Source organism: Callospermophilus lateralis, chromosome 1 (genome assembly GCF_048772815.1).
Source record: "Callospermophilus lateralis isolate mCalLat2 chromosome 1, mCalLat2.hap1, whole genome shotgun sequence".
NCBI lineage: Eukaryota > Metazoa > Chordata > Mammalia > Rodentia > Sciuridae > Callospermophilus > Callospermophilus lateralis.
Window position 1 is genome coordinate 25,124,923 of NC_135305.1, and position 6,721 is coordinate 25,131,643.

Genomic DNA, 6,721 nt, shown 5'->3' on the forward strand with positions numbered 1-6,721 from the left:
ATCATTATCTTTGTATAGTGATTTAGAATCTAAATGATTCCATATCAATAAGGAGCCGTGTTTTTATTACTAAAAATATCTACATATATTTTAAAAGACTTAATACTCTCTACCTCTTGGAATTATAAGGCATTTAATATATCCTAGAACCGCTATACAATCTATTCCCTTTGGGATTCTAAGAGTTGCTTTATTTCTAACTAAGAGCATCATTTTTATCTTGAAAGAACACTATTTTTTCCTTAATAGAGTTTCTTGTTTCTGTGAATGAATTTGGGGAATAAATTCCTGAAAGTGGAATTCCTGTATCAATATAGTATATTTAAAATTGTTAAAACACATGGCTATGTTCCATGTTGAAGGAGTCTACCAAATTTATTCAATCAACATACTGAGGAAGGTCTTTTTGCCTTCATTTAAAAAATTTTTTTCTTAGTTATACATGGACACAATATGTTTATTTTGTTTATTATTATTTTTAATGTGGTGCTGAGGATTGAACCCCATGCTTCACATGTGCAAGGCAAGTGCTCCACCACCGAGCTACAACCCCAGCCCTTTTCCAACATTGTAACAATATGAGTTATAATGAAAATTCCTTCTTGTTTTTTATATAGCAGGAAGTAAATCCAGGGACTCATGCATGCCAGGCAAGTGCTCCACCACTGACCTACATCCCTGGACTCTGTTTTGAAAGTGTTTAACACTTTCTAATATGCCATTTAAATGTGTATTTCTTTTAACTTTCTTGTGTCTAATATTAGTGAGGCCATGCTTATCTTTCCTATTGAAGAAGCATTTAGGAATCCATATTTATCTGAGAATTTGAGAAGAGTTCCATAATTTTCATTACTTTTTAAATTGATTTTGGGTGGATGACATTGATAAAATCTAATTATCAATAATGAGTACTTTCAAAAGCATCAAACATTCTATCTCATGTACTTTATTTCCACTTTGCCTAATTCAAATCCATTTTTTCCTACTATTCATCTCAATCTGTTTTCTTGCTTAACGTTTAATTATGATTTCAAATCTTTCACTTCATAACACTTATCACCATAACAGTCAAAAACTCTGGATACCCAGTGTAATCTGAACTCTCCTTTCCAGCTTCCAGGTTCACACTGCCCCCAAGCAACATGACTTTTCTGCTCCAAGAGAAACACTCATGTAGTTTAAGGCAAGAACATATCAGCAGTCAGAATTGGGTGAAACCTGGTGGGGGGAGAACATCACTGAATCTAGCTCTAGATTGCTAAAAGAAAAGGTAGCAGAAGAAAAAATTCAGGAAGAAGAAACTACCCAGAGGTCCAGGAAAAAGCAAGTGTCTGGAGCTGCATTGGCAATAGAAGTCACAGTAATCATCCTGGAGTTTGGGATCTGTCAAAGTTGTGTGCAGATCTGAAACGAAAGAAAGATGAAAGAGATAGGGGGGACGGGGAGAGAAATGAAAGAGAGATGAAAGGAAAGGGAGAGGAAAGGAAAGGGAAGGAGAGGCCAGTAAGGAAGGAAGAAAGCCCTTTGGACTAAAACAAAATGCCAAACTAAGACTACATGCAAAGACCTTAGGGTGAAATTTCAAAGCAAGAGACAAATACCAAGAACAATATAAATGTAACTGTCAATCCAAGGGATCAACCTTTTATACTTGAACTTAAAAACCTAGGGAACTAGCATCTCATGTGTTGATTCAAAACCAAACTGCTTCATTGTCTTATACACTACAGGGTGTAAGGTTTCTCATGCAATTTGAAGTCACCCTTACTTTTCTTCTTAGTCAAATAAACACTACAAATACACTACTTATTAAACCCACTTTCTTCCCAGAATTATATACTAGAAAACCTTAGCACATTCTAGCATACCAGAATTATTTGCAATATATTCATTACAATTACTTTATGTACTATTTTTTTCAGTTACTTCACTGCAGCAAAAATTTAGCTACATTTTGATATTTTGTACAATATCCCTGAGAAACAGTTCTCTGGCTTTCTGAATACTAAATTAATTGTAAAGATAAATCTAACTATTAAAAAAAATATCTTGCCACGTGGGTCAAGACAGCACAGGTTTGTAATCTCAGGGACCTAGAAGGCTGACACAAGAGGATTACAACTTCAAGACAGGGCGGGAAGAGTAAAACACACCTGTAATCCCAGTGGCCGGGGAGGCTGAGAAAGGAGGATTGGGAGTTCTAAGCCAGCCTCAGCAAAGGTGAGGTGCTAAGAACTCAGTGAGACTCTGTCTCTAAATAAAATACAAAATAGAGCTGGATATATGGCTCAGTGGTTGAGTACCCCTCAGTTCAATCCTGGTATGGAAAAATAAATAAATAAAGACAGTTCAGCAACTTCCTGAGATCATGTCTCAAAACAAAAACTAAAAATTACTGGAGATACGTTTTGTAAGATTGTCAAAACCAAAGCCCATGATTTCAATTTCAAATTTTTAAAATGCTAGGAAAAGTAGGGTCCATGAAGGCCATCTTTAGTAGAGTTCCTTGGAGGGGCCCTGGCAGCAAAATGCTTGGGTGGAGTCTTTTGGAGGATCTATGCCAATGGGTGCATACCAAGGCCCAGAGTTTGAAGGTTTAACTTCTGGGGTCTCTTGAAAGGCCTTGCAGTGAGTGCAGTCAAGTGTGTAGTGGCAGTTGTGACCCAGACTGGGAGGCTTGCCATCTTCCCTGGCTGGATTTGATTATCTACTCTGGCTTCTTGACTCCTTTGAAACCTAAATGCCTGGTCAGACTGTAAATCTCTTTAAGGAGGTTGTAGGTGGGTTTGAATGTAAGACATGCAGGGGTGTCAGTTAGTCAACTGCTGTTAGAGTCTGTAAACAAGTCTGGATGGTGCCTGGCAAAATGCCAGAGGGAGTAATTTGTGAAGTAACTCTACCAAGTCATTAAGTGTGGAGATTCCTTATTGGTTGACTGCTATATCAAGTTTATGTTAATTAGATAAGCTGTGTGGAATGTATAAATACCACTTGTGTCCTACAATAAAGGGCTTCCATTCCTGCTGTATCAATCTACACAGGTTGTTCGTCACCCCCCAGTTATTTTGCTGTAGCTGGACTGCGGCAAACTGCAAGGTGACAGGACACCCCTGAAACAGCCTTGGGGGAAACTGGTGACAGGGTAGCACAGGAAGATCATTTCCCATCTGGGTTCTCAAGGCTGCTGTGTAACTGCTTGGAGATGAGGTGTGTGTAGAACACCCAATACACCAGTGCTCTGTACCTACCTCTATCCTGGAGACCACTAACCCAAGCTGCCAATATGCAGAGACAGAACAATGAGGGAGGGCCCCCTTAGATTCAGACTTGACCCACCTAGATCTGGATGTGTCTCTCACCACCCAGTGGTCTGAGCCTCCTCTTTCCCCCAATATCCCCAGCAGAAGTACACTACACCCAAGAATTTCACGTTTGGGCACAATTTTATTGAGGAAGCCGAAGAAAAGTGCACAAGAGCTCTGAAGCCTCCATGGTGGACTAGCAAACACAAGCTTTACTTCTAGGTGATCCCTTCCAAAACACTCCTCCAAACATGGTTGAAGGGGAAATCTCAGTGCTCCTGGGTCCCAAAGGTTACAGACTCAAGCAGCCTCAGGGAGTCTTGAGCAGAAGTTGGAGAGTCCCCAATGGCCATCTGCAGGCTGTAGAGCTGGAGGAACCAGTAGCTGCATAAGTGGCTGAAGCCCCCAAACAAGAGAGATCAACAGTGCTCTCCTAGTCTGGACAGAAGCTTCCAGAAACTCCTTGAACAATCACTTTCAGAGCCCACTTTGGAGGAGTGAAGAAGCAAGAGTCCTGCTTAGTGAAGCTAGCCAATCCCTAAAAAACAAATACCAAATGTCTTCTTGATATAATGAGAGCAACTAAGAACAGAGCAGGGAGGAAGAGCAGGAAGAAAGGATTAACATTAAACAGAGACATGAGGTGGTAGCGAAAGGGAGAGAAAAGGGAAATTGCATGGGAATGGAGGGAGACCCTCATTGTTATACAAAATTACATATAAGAGGTTGTGAAGGGAATGGAAAATAAACAAGGAGAGAAATGAACTACAGTAGATGGGATAGAGAGAGAAGATGGGAGGGGCGGGGAGGGGAGGGGAGATAGTAGAGGATAGGAAAGGTAGCAGAATACAACAGTCACTAATAGGGCATTATGTAAAAATGTGGATGTGTAACCAATGTGATTCTGCAATCTGTATTTGGGATAAAAATGGGAGTTCATAACCCACTTAAATCTAATGTATGAAATATGATATGTCAAGAGCTTTGTAATGTTTTGAACAACCAATTAAAAAAAAAGAAGCAAGAGTCCCATAACTTCAAGTTAAGACAGCAGCAATCAAGAAAGCGTTCTAAGTCTCCCTTCGCGGCCGCTGCCGGATGCACAGAGTGAGGGGCAGCTTGACGGACAGCTGCCTGGCAGAGCCCAGAGAGTCGCGGCGCTGGGAGCATGCAGGGCTGGGAAGAGGGTCGCGCTGGTGTCCTTGAGGAGCTCCCAGGCAGTCTGTCGCCAGCCCTAGAGCACCTCTGCAAGCAAGACTGGGCTGCTGAAGGGAAGTTTGACCACCTGGAGGAGGACTCCTCCTCGTTCTGCTCCTCCACCTCCTCTGACTGCGTCTCCTGCCTGCTCCCCAAGCTCTTCAGTCTCAGCTGAAGACAGCCTCTGGGGTCAGATGTCCCTACCTGACCGGGACTTCTGTTTTACCCTCGGTCCATTTTGAAGCGGGCTCCTCGGGAGCGCCCGAGCCGTGTTGCCTTCCCTGGCATCACTGTCTTCTACTTCCCTCGGTGCCAGGGCTTCACCAGTGTGCCCAGCCACGGTGGCTGAACTCTGGGCACGGCCCCTCGCCACAGCGCCTGCCACCACTTCTCCTTGTGTGAGTTTACACAGGAACAAGCCCGGGTCCAGCGGGAGAAAGTCCGCCAGCCTTTGAAAGAGGAGGAGCTGGCGACGCAGTGGTGGAAGCTTTTGGGCCTCTGGAGTACCTGAGGGGGAGGCAGCCTGCCACTTATGGTGGATGCCATCAGTGATGCCTCTGGGGAAGAGGACTTGGCAGTGGCTGTGGCGGGCGGCCGGTTGGAAGAAGTGAACTTCCTGCAACCCCACCCAGCTAGGTGACGACTGCTCTGCTGAGGGCTTCCTGTGTGCAAAGGATCCACCATGAGGAGAAGCAGGAAGTGCAGGCGCTGCGCCAATCCCGTGAGGACTGTGGCTGTCACTGCGATAGGGTCTGTGACCCTGAGACCTGCAGCTGCAGCTTGGTGGGTATCAAATGCCAGATGGACCACACAGGGTTCCCCTGTGGCTGCTGTCAGGAGGCCTGTGAGAACCCAAAGGCCGTGTGGAATTTAATGAGGCGGTGTGCAGACCCATGTCATCCACAGCGCCTGCAGCTGGAGCAGGGGGCTGACAGCCTTGGAGAGCTGGAGGCCCCATCACAGGGCAGCCCACCCAACCCCGGGGAGCAGGGCATGGTGTTCTCTTTCCCGATGGCCAACCCCCCAGCAAGCAGTGAGCTGGGAGACAATAGCTGCAGCAGTGACATGACCAACATGTCATGACATGTCATGTCATTTCTCATGTCATTGCTCATCAGGCGCTAGTGAGGCCCCAGACCACCCCACCCATCCAGGCCTGCCTGGCCCTGGCTTCCAGCCAAGCGTGGATGATGACAGCCTGGCTCGGATCCTGAGTTTCAGTGACTCTGACCTTGGTGGGGAGGAGGAGGAAAAGGAAGCCGGTGTAGAGAACCTGGACAACCTCAGCTGCTTTTACTCAACTGACATCTTTACTGGTGACCCCGGTGGCCTGGTCAGCTGGACCCACAACTACTCTGGCTCTGGCTTTGTGCTGGGCATCCTGGATGAAAATGCCAACCTGGATGCTAGCTGCTTCCTAAATGGTGGCTTTGAAGGGTTGAGAGAAAGTAGCCTCCCTGGCACCTCAGTGCCACCCAGTGTGGACATTCGTCAGAGCAACTCAGTGGACCTCAGCCTATCCTCCTGTGACTCTTTTGAGCTACTCCAGTCTCTGCCAGATTGTAGTTTGGGGCCTCACTATACCTCCCAGAAGGCGCCTGGCTGCCTAGACAACCTTGAGGTATCCCACGGCCCCTTGCCTGGCCTCTCTCCATTGGGGAATGGCAGCACTTGCTTCTTGGAGTCCCTCATGGGTTTGTCTGAACCATTTGCCGACGCCTTGGCCCCCTTCATCGACAGCCAGTTTGAGGACACTGCCCTGGCCTCTCTGGTAGAGCCTGTGCAGCTGTGAGGACTAGAATACCTTTTCCTTGCCCCAAGAGCCCTGTTGCTGCTTTTTTTGTGATTTTGGGTCTCCCCCTGTAACAAATTTCCTATTGGCTGGCTCAGCCACAGGTATGGGGGCCCTCCTGGCTTCCATAAAACACTATGAATTTATTTATTTATTAACTTTTGTATGCTGAAGAGAGGGGGAGGGACTTCCCCCTTTCAGTGGCCTGGCCCCCCACACCCCCACAGTGCTCTTCCACCTCTACAGCATGTGTCAGGAAGAGAAGATATGGCTCTCCTGGAGCTTCGCAGACCTCTTTTCAGTCTCTGTATGATATTCCTTAGCCCAAGAAGAGTGAAACGGGGCTAATCAGCCTCTTCAAACTTCTCATGCCATTCTGAGCCCTAGACCCATAAGGTGGCTAGATCCTCTGGACTGTGAAGACTGTAAT

At 45.9% G+C, this 6,721-nt stretch overlaps 1 pseudogene; it reads left to right on the forward strand.

Annotated features, from left to right (window-relative positions):
* The first annotated feature begins 4,470 nt into the window (after positions 1-4,470).
* Positions 4,471-6,291, forward strand: LOC143397272 (cysteine/serine-rich nuclear protein 1 pseudogene; annotated as a pseudogene).
* Positions 6,292-6,721: the final 430 nt, after the last annotated feature.